This window comes from Solanum tuberosum, unplaced genomic scaffold (genome assembly GCF_000226075.1).
Source record: "Solanum tuberosum cultivar DM 1-3 516 R44 unplaced genomic scaffold, SolTub_3.0 scf00265, whole genome shotgun sequence".
Classification (NCBI taxonomy): Eukaryota; Viridiplantae; Streptophyta; class Magnoliopsida; order Solanales; family Solanaceae; genus Solanum; species Solanum tuberosum.
The window spans coordinates 126,763-134,975 of record NW_006239189.1 but is presented as its reverse complement, the minus strand read 5'-3'; the positions used below and the strand labels follow the sequence as shown (position 1 = coordinate 134,975).

Below are 8,213 nucleotides of genomic sequence, written 5' to 3'. Positions count from 1 at the left end.
TATATATATATATATATATATATATATGATATGATACAGTACATCTTTATTTTTTAATATATATAGTACATCAAATTGTTGTTGATAATGGAGAAAGAGAGCACTTGAATTTCATTTCTTATTGTGTCTGTGATGTTACATAGAGGCAAAGTTAGATAATTTGTTTTTATTTTATGCAGATTGGTCTTCGGTGCACATAAATTGTGGTGGAGAGAGTGTGACAATAGGGGACATCACTTACGAATCAGATGAAGATTCCGGAGGTGCTGCAAAGTTTGTTTACGGGAAAGAGAAGTGGGGATCCAGCAACACCGGGGACTTCTGGGTTAGTCCCATAGAACCGAGCCAGTACAAGGCAACTAATGTATCTTCCATTAAGGGAAATAACAGTGAACTATACACGGCTGCTCGGCTCTCAGCTTTATCTCTAACTTACTATGGACGTTGTTTAGCAAATGGAAACTACACTGTGACACTACACTTTGCAGAGATTGTTATAAGAGATAACCGATCTTACCAGAGTCTCGGAAAACGGATGTTTGATATCTATGTTCAGGTCAATTAAATATTAATCTGAGTATTATTGAGTCAAGGTTTAGGTCTAACAATTTAACTGGATGCAGGGTGAGAGGGAGCTCAAAGATTTCGACATTACAACTGCTGCTGGAGGCGTTGATAAAGCTTTGACAAGAAAGTTCAATGCAGTTGTAGAAGATGGCATTCTAGAAGTGCGCTTTCAGTATGCTGGGAAAGGAACAACAGCTGTCCCCAGAAAAGGAAGCTATGGCCCTTTAATTTCTGCCATCTCTTTTGAAGCTAGTAACACTACTATTACCCTTTGCTTCACTTATTTCTCTTAGACACACCGTACACTTTATTCTATTATATTACCTTGGTGGCCTTTTAAATGATGAAATTATAATAATGTTTCCACAAGTGAATTATTCGCAGAGAAAAGACTTCATCTTTTTCCTCAATCCCTTTAAGATTAAAAGCATAAAAACAAATGCAAGTACATTTTACGCTCTTTCTCTTCCTTTTTCTATATCATAGATTCCCAGCCCTCTTCAAATCACAAAAAGATGGTTTACATCATTGCTGGAGCAGTGGCGTCCTCATTACTTCTCCTTTTTACAATATTCTTTGTTGCTTGGAGGAGAAGCAGAAACAGGATATCAAAGGAAGAAGGTGATGCTACAGATGATGACCAGCCTATTTTGTGTCTTACCATAGTGTGTTCTCCTGAAAAGTTCTTATCAAAATAAAATGATGGATTTTGAAAACAAGAACATTATGGAGATGCGCATTTCATACAAGTACATGATTATATGGAAGTGTTACACATTTTAAATGTTTGTTTTTTCCTGCATATGTACAGAATTAAGAGGACTGGATCTACTGACTGGTGTATTTACCATCAGACAAATCAAAGCCGCGACAAACAACTTTGATGCTGCAAATAAATTGGGGAAGGTGGTTTTGGCTCCGTCTACAAGGTGGATCTCAATCTGATCACTACAAGCTTTCTAATCTTTCTCTCTCCACATACCAATGCCTCATCCCATGCAGTCATTTACATACACATGCAAGCAGAGGAAAATCCAAGATTTTAAAGAGTTGCCAAAAAGGGAAGATATTCTTTTTGAAATTGACCAAAAAGGAAAGTAAGACAAACAAATTGAAACGGATGAAGTATAATTTTAAAGTATTTTCACATATTACTACAGTAAAAATAAAAAAGATGGGTTCAATTGAAACCATCTACAAAACTATAGGTCCTCCGTCCACTGCAGGGCACACTACAACCATTTACCTTGACCCTTTTTCGTTTAGCTACAACATCTAGAAGTGGATGTTATGCATGTATAGACAGCCATGACCTGTTTATTTCTTCTTTGTTTTTAATTAATAAGCAGGGTACACTACTGGATGGTACAGTCATTGCTGTTAAGCAGCTTTCATCCAAATCAAAACAAGGGAACCGCGAGTTTGTGAATGAGATAGGTATGATCTCTAGTTTACAGCACCCAAATCTTGTCAAACTATATGGATGTTGTGCTGAAGGAAATCAACTTCTATTGGTGTATGAGTACTTGGAGAACAATAGCCTCGCCCGTGCTTTATTTGGTAATTTACTATCCTTGCTCATTGTTTTCAGTTACAACTTACAAGTCAAACAGAAAATAAGTTAAATGAAATAAGAAGAAATATTGTTCTTTTGTAATTAATGGAAGAGTTCAAAATGAGAAGCCAATATATGATTCTATGTGTGTGTGAATAAGAGAAGGTATGAATAGATTCTTAGTTCTCATTAAAATGCAGGTCCAGAAGAACATCATCTCCAAATAGACTGGCCAACAAGGCAAAAAATCTGCATTGGGATAGCAAAAGGCTTAGCTTTTCTACACGAGGAATCGTCATTAAAAATTGTTCATAGGGACATCAAAGCAACAAATGTACTTCTTGACAAGAAACTAAACCCAAAGATCTCTGACTTTGGTCTGGCCAAACTTGACGATGAGGATAAAACACATATCAGCACTAGAATTGCTGGAACCATGTGAGTTTTCTGACAAGTTCTTTTATTCATGTTTATGTTTTGTGTTCGTTGAGTAAGAAAGGCACAGTAGGGTTAATTCTACATTTCATAAATTTCTGCAACGGCACCAGAACTTTGCAGCGTAAACTGATTGATGTATGTCCGTATGTTGTTTTCACCCATGCAGCATATATACATTTAAGATTGCTAGAACCCTTACATTCTCTCTTTCTTGCATTTTCGATATCTTATACAAGGTAACTTGCAATAGTTTACATATTCTTAACCAAAAAGGGTGGTGAAGTTACAAGGACTAGAACATCATCGCTTGGCTTCCCTCAAAGAAGGCTCATTTGGAAGCTTGATCATATTTCTGGTATTGATTGCATTACTTCAATTTGAGTGATAGAAATGGTTTCTGGCCTATGTATCCTCTTTATATCTTAAAGTTTTTTCCAATGAACTTAACTTGTATCTCATCCCAATCAGCCATTCTTCATATACTGAAAATGAATCTAAAGTTTTACTCTGTTGTGCAGAGGATATATGGCACCTGAATATGCACTATGGGGCTACTTAACCTACAAAGCAGATGTCTACAGCTTTGGAGTTGTTGCGTTAGAGATTGTTGCTGGGAAGAACAATATGAAATATCGCCCCAATGAGAAATTTGTTTGCCTTCTAGATTGGGTAACAAATCATTGTCCCTGATATCAATTCCTATGTTCCAAACTTTTGAACTAGTATCTTTGCATTTTGTTCAGGCCCTTGTTCTAAAAAGGGAAGGAAAACTGATGGAACTAGTAGATGAAACATTGAGTTCAGATTTCAAGAAGGATGAGGCTCTAAGGATGATAAACGTAGCCCTTCTATGTACCAATACATCTCCAGCACTTAGGCCAAACATGTCTGCAGTAGTCAGCATTCTTGAAGATCATATTGACCTTCCTGAGTTTAGCTTGGAATCAAGATCCCATGATGATGATGATGAACTCAAGTTTCAAGGGTTAAGAGACAAGTATGACGAGATGCGGAGCTTGAGCGAAAGTTAAGCACTTACTCATTCATCCAACACTATAAGAAGAGAGTGCTCTTCCACTACATCTGAATCGGGTTAAATAAATTCACAGTCAGATCAATATTGTGAAACAAAGAGTAACATATTATTTTAGGACCATATATGTGATGTGAGTGTAATAGCCTATACAGATACTACTTTGAAGGAGACGCCATTCCAAGCAAATGGTAAACCTCTACTACTAATACTAATGTCTGGAAAACAGCCATGAGAACTGATATGAATAAGGAATTTAAACTTATGAGTTCATCCTCATAAATAGTAAATGTTAAAGCTAGGACAAAGCAAGTGTTAGTATGTTAGTACTATATATATAGTCATTGATAATTTACTTTTTTATGTCTATTTTATCTTTGCTATTAAATACTTGTGTCACCCCAACTCAAGACAAGAAAGAAGTCTCACATCAGTAAAACTACAGAAGAGATGTTGGATATACAAGTAAGCATGTTTTACCAACTAGTGATGCATTTTAAATTCATGCGGGTCTAAACCTAGAGTGGACAATATCACTAGCGGGATGGGCTGTTACAAATGTCATGAGAGCCACTCCAGTGTCAGCACCCAACAGGGCAAACATCAAAGCTGAGTATTTATGGTAAGAAACTCAGCGCAAATACCCATGATGGCATATCTCATACGGTGGGGCAAACCTCAGCAAGGACGTTGAGTCCATAGAGTGGGTATATGTGACGCCCCAACTTATAAGACAAGAAGTCTCATATCGGCCTCGATGAGTCCATAGAGGGGTATATGTGATGCCCCAACTTAGACAAGAAGTCTCATATCGGCCCCGATTAGTCCATAGAGGGGTATATGTGATGCCCCAACTTAAGACAAGAAGTCACGTATTGGCAAAAACATAGAAGATATGTTGGGTATATAAGTAAGTAGGTCTTACCAACTAGTAACGCGTTTTAAAGTCGTGCAGGCCTAGGCTCAGACTGAACAATATTTAGATGACTTATATTTATTAAGGGTGATTTGCTATAATTACCCCTATCCTCTATATTTCTTAAGCTCTGTATCAAGTAATAATGAACTACTATTATTGAATAGAGGGAGTATTATGGACTTTGATTACTCTAATAGTTTTTGTAACTCTATCAAGTAATCTATAGTACCTTAATTTGTAGTTCCATTTTAAATAGCTCAAAGACAAATTAATCCTTTTTTCTTTGTTTTGGAGTCACAAAGACAATGTATTTTTGAGCTATTTGGTCAGTTATAAAACATTTTTGAGCTAGTTGATTAACAACAATGATATTTTAAGCCAAAAATGTAATAGAAGATAAATTGACTTATTTCAAAAATATTTTGAACCCTTTTCCCTAAGCAAAATCTATGCAAAGTATCAAAATATGGCATTGATGAGGATGATAGTTCCATATATCTATTTATTTTAAATGAGTAGTGGTTAGAGTTCCAACAAGTCTAATCATTAATGAGAGTAAAATTGAGATGCTACGATAAAATAATTTTCAAATATTGAAAAATCTCATATTTTAAAATAAATGTGTTATATAAATGGCAGTATCACTCAAGAATGCTAGCTGTCATATCTGAGGAAGATATATATCTAAATCTAGGATTTAATATAGAGGCGGAGCTAGGTGGGGTTTGTTGGTTTGGACAAACCTAATAGCCTTTCTGTTGATTCTATATTTGTATTGAAAAATTAAATATATATATGTATGTTAACTTGTGAACCCCCAACAAATGTTTTCCATGCTAAAGTTGTGGGTTCAAACCCCACTATCAACTCTTTAAAGGAAATTTAGAACCCCGCCTCTAGTTTAATATGAGGGGATGATCCTTTTTGGAGCTACAAGCTACAAGCAATATTTCTCCTCGATTTAAATTTGTTCGTTTAATTTTGATGAAACTTATGATCCTTTTTGGAACTACAAGCTACAAGTAGTTCTCCTCGATTTAAATTTGTTTGTTTAATTTTGATGATACTTATGATCTTCAAAATACGTGGAAAGTATGGATTGTGATGTTAAGCTAAAGTTAGAAAAGAAAAATATGATTGGTTAATCCTCCCATTAACATCCAGAAATCTTGATTAGAGCATAATCCAACGCACAGCTCCAGTAGTCCAGTTAGTGACTGAATGTTATTTTTTTTTTTACGTAGAAATATTATTGTCAAATTAACATCATATATAGCTAGCTACTGTGAAGCAAAACCAAGTCGTATAGTACTACTGCATTTACCATTTCTTCTTTTTATGATAATTGTCCTACTATATTAAATTATTAATATCCTTGTCGACACAACTTGCTTTCATTTACACTATCCCTTTCGTTTTCATTTTAATTTATGTGATTGTAATTAAATTATTGAAGATAGTATTTTAAAAAGAAATTTATAATCTAAAATGAGTGATACATATCTTTTTTTGTTTTGCCATCCGATTTTCGAAGCCCACATTGGAATCCCAACTAAATTTGGATTACGCACTGCGGACACATTTGGAGAGATCGATTGAATCTGAATCGCATGCTGCATGGTCCATTTGAGGGTGACACTCCCCAATATAATTTTCTCCATACACATAACTCAAACTCAAGAATGTGTAATCAAGTTAAAGTTAAAGTGATCATTGGATTCCTTAACCAAATTCCTATGGAATTTTTATTAAAGAAAGAAACTAAGAAAATTCGGCCATAATTACTTTTATATAAAACATCACATGGATTATGTTATTGCCTAGGGTGATTATTAATTAAAAAAACACATTTTTTCTTATTAGGAGTGATTATATTTTCAAGGAATGTGTCAAAAACTAAAACTAAGGACAAATAATAGATTATGAGAGGGTTCACAAGGACTAATAATTTTCCAATGATATTATTGATTGGGGCCTAACATAATAAAAATTTATAAGAAAAGTCTAAGTCTCAAGTCCACTGATGTCTATTTTATGATCTTAAGCTAATAGGGTTCATTTCTCAACTAATAATAATAATACTAGTCAATTTTATTTATTTTTTTCTCTACCCTTTTTAATTATTATTATTGTAATACTTTTTCAAGACATAAAGCAAATCTTGTCGGTTGTCGATTTTTCTAGTCCACTGAATTTCCAATCAGAAAATTTCGTATTATGGCCGAACTAAAACACAAATCTTCGTTAACACAACCGACATAGGTAATCAAGCAGCATTCGAAAGCCGTATTAGTAAAAAAAAATTGCTTCTTTTGTTATGAAGCATAATCAATCAAAAAAATTATTATGAAAAGTTTTATTTTTATTATGCTTGCAAAGATATAAAAATAATTTTCTAATATCATTTAAATTATTTACAATTCATATCTCTTTTTCTTACTTATAACTTCTACTCTTAAATGTTATTCATAACTGCTGTATGTTTTACTATCATAATTCTTTAAAATATTTAATTAATGTTTAAAAACTTATAATAAACATTAACTTTTGTTCTTGCAGCAAGCAAGAGACACAAATGGTTGTGATTTCAAAAGCAAAAATATACTTAAGTAGCGTTTGGTTATGTGATTTTATCTCACGATTTGAAATCATAAGATGAAATTAGAGTTTGGGACATGCGATTTGAAATCATGAGATGCAATCTTAGATTCTCTGAAAAACTTGATTTGAGAATTTCGTATCATGATTTTACATTTTTCAAATACAAAAAATGACCCATAAGTTTATATTTTATGTAAAAAAATCCATGATTTTATATCTAAATAATTTTTACGAGAATACCAGAGAAGTGATGACATATTCACGAAATATGAATATGATGATATAGTTACTAATGATATTAACCATGTTCAATTTTATTAAAGAAACATGTTCAATTTGACTTTTTTGTTGAACTAAAGTTCAATCAATAAATGTTGTGTTTTTGTTTTAGAATAACTTTGTGGTAGTGTATTATACTTTTGTTATAAAGTTTTACTTATTTGGTAAGATTGTATTAAAAAATTGGGATAATTTTGATAGTTTTCACAACTTATGAGGTTTCATGCTTATGAGCAAAAAATAGAACTTAAAAAATCAAAATTGCATTTCCAAACAAAAACTTCAACTTCATCGCATATGATTTGATCTCACATGGTCAAACGGGCCCTTAATTATTGGTATTAAGCATAACATATTTGTTACTTGCACGGTTACCTTTAAGGTTTAGGACAAAAATGATTTTTAAAAAATGCATTAGGGACTATTTCGATTACATAGTATAAATGAAAGACTAAAATGACCATTTTTTCATACATTAAGAACTATATATGTTGATTAACTACATGGTATATATATGAAGGACTGAAATTATAACAACCGACGATTTGAAATAATTATGAAGAGGCTTAGAATTGGAAATAGTCATTTTTGAAAAGATTTAAAAATCTGGAAATTTGGCTAAGTATGGAAAAAGGTGAGTTTTTGGCCAAATTTTGAGCAGTCATAACTACTAGCTCAGGATGATTTAGGTGTAGTTCCAATTATGGTTGCAAAGCTCGTGGAATGATCTTTCCAAGGCCACCGAGTTTGCTCGATTCCGAGTTCGTATGAGTGAGTTATGCCCTTTGAAAGTTGGGCAGTTGGCAGGGAATCCGTCCGGA

General features: G+C 33.4%; 1 pseudogene; it reads left to right on the top strand.

Moving 5' to 3' along the window:
* The window catches only part of LOC102578576 (uncharacterized), an 83,467-nt pseudogene that overhangs the window by 64,658 nt on the left and 10,596 nt on the right, over positions 1–8,213 (top strand).